Genomic DNA, 7157 nt, shown 5'->3' on the forward strand with positions numbered 1-7157 from the left:
GGAGCCTGTCCCGCCCCCCTCCCGCGAGTCCCCGCCCCCATCCCGTCCTGTCCGCCTGGCCAGCTAGAGAAGACGCCCTTGTGGGGCTGGAGCCCAAGGCCCCCACCCTGCCTTTCCCACAGCAGCACCTCCCCCGCCTGCACAGCGCCCGCTTTGTTCATCTGTACAGCTGGGTTTTCCTCCACCACCGCGGCCACTACCGTACACACCCTCCCCTCCTGCCCTCCCCTTTCGACCCTCCTAGACCACCATCCACTCTGGGCCTCGAGGCTCTTCATTACCCACTCCTACCCAAAATGCTTGAATCTTCCACTGACTCCCAGTGAGCCCTACCATGCATAGTCCTGCCACATTCTCAACGTTTCTCTCGGAACATCTACCGAGGGCACCAGGTCTTTCCCCTGTCAGTCCCTCCCTCTCTTTTCCTATTCCAAGCCCCATCATATAGAGCTGTAGACAGAATAATTGCACAGCAGGCCTCAGAAATTATCAGGAAATCACGTTAAAGTGTGGTGCCAACTACAGGACCCCGGAAAGCGGAATGGAGTCGTCCTCTTTGCCGCTTAGAGTCACCTCCATCACAGACCTGTTGGGTTACAGACCGACAGAGCTGGAAGCAGGGTAGAAAGCCACTAGGTTGGCTGAAGAGTGAGAGTTAGTGAGGAAGAAAAGAGGGGAGCAGTCTATAAACCGCTGGTGAAGTCATTCGCCAATTCAACCCCCACCCCGAAATCCAAGCTGACAGTGGAGCCTACCTTGCAAAGCCTGCTCTCGCCTCAGGAGACCGCTGGGAGGCCCCGCGGGAGCTGAACTCAACTAGACTGGGCCTCTTTAACCCGCACTGAAGGATTGGCAGACACTCTTCCTCAGTGAAGGAAGAAGCAGGAAGCCCCCAAGGCTGGCCTAAATTCCAGACGGGATGGGTTAGAGAACAGTTTTGGAAATGGACAAGCCCTGCTCTGATCCAGTGGCTTTCGTCTTCTGCCCTCTCTCCCTTACTCAGGAATGGCAGGAGTACCTCAGTGAACCGCAGGAATCTGGTCACTCATTGACGGGATTAGCCTTAGTGTGTGTGTGTTTGGGGAGTGGGGGGACTGACACACAGCTGAGCGGGGAAACAGCCAAGCAGTGGACAAGAGGGAGGACAGAATCCCACCTGCTACCTACTTAAGCTAAAGAGGTGAGACATACATGCTGGGAACCAGGAAGCCCCAAGATTTGTGCAGTAAGCTTCTTTCTACCTCTCTGTGTTATGTGAAGCTCATGGAACAAAATTTCAACCATAGCCAACCTTCCGGCTGATTTTAGTGTTTTTGAGCAAAAGGAGAAAATAAAATTCTCTTGTTCCATATGTGAAGACCTAGCATTTGGAGAAGGGGCTCAGACTGGGGTATCTTGAACTCTTCATTCTTCTTCTTAATCTCCGGTTGCTGTTTATTGACATGGTGAGGACTGTCAAACAATGATTAAACCTGCTGGAGGCAGATGGTGCTGAGGCAGGGGTTTTAAAAAAAAACCTCCCTTTTCTCAGTGTCCTTGCAGTGCAAGCACCAGCTGATCCCATGATCAAGGCTCTGTGAAATTCGTCCTATCTCCTGCTATGTCCGGCCTCTATGTTCCCACAATTCCAGCACTCAAGGGACTCAAGACCTCCCTCCCCCACCCCTCCACGCTCATCCCACTTCACATCTGGAGCCCATCAGCAAGCTCAGTGCTCTCTCTCTCTCAGTTATGCAAGAGGTCGAGCAGCTGGGAGTGCAGAAAAGGGGGAGGAAGAGAAGAAAGTAGAAAGCAGCTTTCCAAGAGTGCTTCAGACTTTCCGAAATGGAAGCAGGGGGAGAGGGCAAAGGCTGGGCGTGGAAGGAAGGGTGAGTTCTTCAAAGCCTTCTGTACTTGCCTGTGACTGTCCGGAGTGGATTTCCACACCCCTCCTGTCTCTCCCTTGGCACATTTCCCATTTTGTCCTTCTCAATTTGTGCACCCTCTGGCTCCATAAAAGGGTGACTGTCACCCATTTGGCCAATGGCCTTCCTAGTCCACTCCCTTTTCCGAAAAGCTTTCCCTCTTGTTTAACAGTTTCCTCAAGACTGAAACATTCTTCCCTGCAGGGAAGTTTCTTAAGCAGGAAGGTAAACAACTCAAGATAGTTTCAGGAAGTACCTGAAACTGACCAGATTCTGTAGGCCCCTCCCTGCCAGAGTAAGCAATAGAAGCCAAGAGTCCTTCTCTAGCAAGCTGAGCTGCAGAAGACTCTGGGGACCAGAACAGCTGCCGTGGCAGAGGCAGAGACCAACTGAGTCACCTGAAAAGAACTCTGACTCTTTCCAACCCGTCAAGTGGCTTGCACGCTGTGTAGTGTGCTCCAGGTTCCCAGCTTTTGTGAACTGTCACTGTGCTGGGATGGCCTTGTGACGCAGCTGCTTTGAATCATTTTTGCTCCTGTGAGTAACCCCAGTAAAACTCCTTAGTTCACCAAGTTGGACTTTGGTGGTATTTGTACTGTGGTCTGTCATGGGCTCCTTACCTGGGGTGGGTAGACACATGTTGTGTCTTCCCAGGAAAAGCTTTGTCATACAACATCTTGGTGACAACCCCTTTGGGTCCTGAACATTATCAGTATATAGGTGTGGCGGCACTAATGACACCAGATACTTCCTCACTGCATCCAACTTGGTGGAAAGCATGCCCAAATGTTACCCTAACGTGGCAAAGCAGCTCTTTTATCAGTTGGTTTTAGAAAATGTTCACAATCCACACTTGTACACAAATGCAGTCAAACTGTGTGAGAAATGTGGCCAGGACTGAACTGGTCTTGTCTTCCTCTGTGGCTCAGGACCTGCCTGTGAGCGGAAGAGGACAAACACTCAGGACTGGTGCAGAGTGCATGCTGTTTGGTATGCGCGTCTTGAATGCAATCCCCAGTACCCAATGCACATTTATTTGGGAAGTCAAATCAGTTCTGTTTCTCTCGTTGCCTGGAATTTGCAGGGCCACTCATTCAGACAGTTCCTGTTCTGGTTTGTTGATCAACCTTATCAAATGGAGGACACCCAAGTGTTTCCCAAAATTGGATTAGGACATTTTGGGGCTGTGAGGTGTTTCAACTATATCACATTGTAACCAATTTGTCATCTATAAAGGTCACACTCAGGATCCGTGTAATTGAGTTAAAGGGTGTATGTAGGGGCCCTGGAGAGATGTCTCAGCTGTAGAGAGCACTGGCTGCTTTTCTAAAAGACCTGGGTTTGATTCCCAGCACCCAAATCAAGTGACTTACAAACCCCTGTAACCGACACCAGGAAAATCTGCCACCTCTGGCCTCTGACAGCACCTACACTCATGTGCACTTACCCACACACAGGCACACACATACACATACATACACATTATTGAAACTATTGAAATAAAAATTCCCCAAAAAACAGCAAAACCATTCATACTTTGAGTAAGTTTATGGTTTTGTTGGGTCAAATAGCTATCCTCAGTCACAATCACTTAGTCCCTGCCCAGTGAGTAGCAAAGTAAAAGACTTTCGCTTTTGGCCTGGGGACAGACAAAAGAAGTTGAAGACACACAGACAGAATATTGTATATATAATAAATAAATATTTTTTTAAAAAAAGGTTTATTATATATACAACATTCTGCCTGCATGTATGCCCAAATACCAGAAGAAGGTGCAAGATCTCATTACAGATAGTTGTGAGCCACCATGTGGGTTGCTGGGAATTGAACTCAGGACCTTTGGAAGAGCAGGCAATGCTCTTAACCACTGAGCCATCTCTCCAGCCCCTCTCTGGCTTCTTTAAAGGCCTGCTTTGTGTCAACCACAAATTCTGTGGTACAAAATGAGACATATGTTAGAGATGCTCCCCATCCTTAGACATCAACAATACACCGATGTGGATTTTTACACATTGTCTTAAAGAGGCCCTAGAGATGCAAGTATTTACAAAAAGGTGCAGGGGGGCTGGAGAGATGGCTCAGAGGTTAAGAGCGTTGCCTGCTCTTCCAAAGGTCCTGAGTTCAATTCCCAGCAACCACATGGTGGCTCACAACCATCTGTAATGGAGTCTTCTGGCTTGCAGGCATACACACAAAGAGAATATTGTATACATAATAAATAATAAAATATTTGGAAAAAAAAAGTTTAAAAAAAAACAACAAAAAGGTGCAGGGAAAGGGATGGAGGGCATAGTTGGGAGGAAGCACATGTGTGGCGAGGGAGTCATTCCTGAGGCTTTGCTTCTGAGAAGCCAAGGCAAGAAACTCCACTGTAGTGAGCATGGAAACAGAGTTTTCATTACACTCCACCCACCTTTCCCTTCCTTCCTTCATCCTTTTCTCTCTTTCCTTCTGGCCTGGAACTCACAGAAATCTACCTGCCTCTGCCTCCCAAGTACTGAGATAAAAGGTGTGTATTGTGAATGTTCCTGGTGCTCACTGTGGCCAGAAGAGGGCACTAGATCCCCTAGAACTGGAATTGTGGTTGTGAGCTGTTGTGGAATATTATTTTAGCTGTGTAAAGATGTTACATTTGTTTATACTATATTTGTTTAAGTATGTAAAGATATGTTGCATTTGTTTCTCCTTGCCTGCCTAAGGCACTTGATTGGTCTAATAAAAAGCTGAGCCGGGCGGTGGTGGCGCACGCCTTTAATCCCAGCACTCGGGAGGCAGAGGCAGGCGGATCTCTGTGAGTTCGAGACCAGCCTGGTCTACAAGAGCTAGTGCCAGGACAGGCTCCAAAGCTACAGAGAAACCCTGTCTCGAAAAACTAAAAAACAAAAAACAAAGAAAAAGCTGAATGGCCAATAGCTAGGCAGGAGAGGGATAGGTAGGGCTGGAGGGCAGAGAGAATAAATAGAAATCCTAGGAATGAGAGAGAAGGAAAGGGACATGCCTGGGTCCACCAACCAGACACAAGAAGCAGTGAAGGTAAAGATATACAGGAAGAAAAAGAAAAAATTCCAAGGCGAAAGATAAAAATAGGTTAAGTTAAAAGAGCCAGTGTGTGTGTGTGGGGGGGGGGGGGCGGGAGCTGGAGAGATGGCTCAGCTGTTAAGAACATTGCCTGCTCTTCCAAAGGTCCTGAGTTCAATTCCCAGCAACCACATGGTGGCTCACAACCATTCTGGCCTGCAGGCATACATGCAGACAGAATATTGTATACATAATAAATAAATATTTAAAAAAAAAAGAGCCCGTCAGAAACATGCCTAAGCTAGACTGAACATTTAAAACTACTACTAAGTCTCTGTACCATGCTTTGGGAGCTGGTTGATGGCCCAAAAGAAAGTGCTAGGTACAACGATCCACAATATGGGTTTTGGGATTAAAGGTATGCACCACCACTGTCCGGCAGTGCTCTCAACCATCGAGCTGTCATTCCAGCCCCTATATGTAAAATTTAATAAGCATCTATTTAGCTGGACTTAGTGGTGCACACCTAATTCCAGCACTCAGAAAGCAGAAGGCAGGCGGATCTCTGTGAGTTCTAGGCCAGCCTGGTCTTGGTCTATAAAACAATTGCCAAGACAGTGCTCAGGGCTCTGGTACAGAGAAACCCTTTCTTGGCACCACCCCCTGCCCCCCAAAAAGCTATTTAGGGCTGGGCAAGTTGGTGCACTGGGAGGTACAGGCAGAAGGATCAGGAGCTTCAGGTTAGCCTTGGCTACAGTGTGAGAGATAGCTCAGTGGACAAAGGTGTCTGCCATTAAGCTTGGGGACCTGAGTTTAACCCCTGACACTGACTTTTGAAGTTGTCTTCTGGCCTCCACACATGTACTGTGGTATAAATGTCCCTCATTCCCCCCTAAGTAAAATACAATAAAGATTTTAAACTGAAATTAAAAAGGAGTGGTGACTGCAGAGATAGCTCAGTTGGCAAAGTGCTTGCCATGCACAAAGGCATTTCCCCTTTAAAACCTGGGCTACAGCAGCCTACATTTGTAATCCCAGCCCCGGGGTGGTGGAAGGTTAGGCAGATTCTTACAAGGGGCTTACAAGATGGACAGCTCATGAACAGCACTCTGGCTTCTACATGCGTACACATTGCATCTACCCAAGCATGTTACCTATTTTATATTAATCCTAAGAATCTCTCAGGTCCTACCAATTGTATATTAATTGGAGGGTAGTTTCCTCTGCTAAAGCTGCCTGGATTGATAGAGTTGAGCTTTCAGCTACTGTTCCAGAGGTATAGTCTGTGCTTCCTCTATTTGGGATTAACTAATCTACAGTAGGAGCTATAGGTCTCATACATTTTTTTAAATATTTATTATGTATACAATATTTTGTCTACATGTATTCCTGCAGGCCAGAAGAGGGCACCAGATCTTATTACAAATGGTTGTAAGCCACCATGTGGTTGCTGGGAATTGAACTCAGGACCTTTGGAAGAGCAGGCAATGCTCTTAACCGCTGAGCCATCTCTCCAGCCCCTACATTTTTTTTTTTTTATGTGCATTGGTGTTTTACCGTAGGAGTTGGTACTGGGGCTACAGTTGTGAGCTGTCATGTGGGTGCTGGGAATTAAACCAGCGTCCTCTGGAAGAACACTTAAACACTGAGCCATCTCTTCAGCCCCAGGTCACCATACATTAACCAGAATGTTTGGACAGATCTAGTTATTGTTGCTAACCTCCCTCAGAAGAGGCCAACAAAATCCACTTGATGCCACAGGTTTACTGGCCAGTCAGGGCATGTGACAGGAATTGGGTGTTCATTTCACCAGGGAGGTAAGCAAAATTTTAGCACTATTAGATCCGGTACAATTTCATTAAAGAAAAAAAATACAACACAAAAATCTTGTCATCCCTGTCACTTAACTATTTATTAGGGAGGAAAAATCTGCCTTCCAAATGATTTTTTCACACTCAATAGATTTTTGCAAATAAAAGAGTAAAGAAGCCTTATTTATTTGAGGAAATGTCTCACTATGTTGTCTTGGCTGGCCTCAAACTCATAGAGTTCCTCCTGCCTGTCTCCCAAGTACTAAGATTAAAGGGGTGTGCCACCATGTCTAATTATTCCCTTTTGAGGAAATAACCAATTTCTAAAGCATCCCCCATATCGTTCTGGTTCATTTACTCACCACTGTTTGACAAGAAGACTCCGGGGTATTGCAGAATGTTTAAGAACTCTTTGACTAGCTAG

This window comes from Microtus oregoni, unplaced genomic scaffold (assembly GCF_018167655.1).
Source record: "Microtus oregoni isolate MIOR12 unplaced genomic scaffold, Mior012 000055F_ref0000237, whole genome shotgun sequence".
Classification (NCBI taxonomy): Eukaryota; Metazoa; Chordata; class Mammalia; order Rodentia; family Cricetidae; genus Microtus; species Microtus oregoni.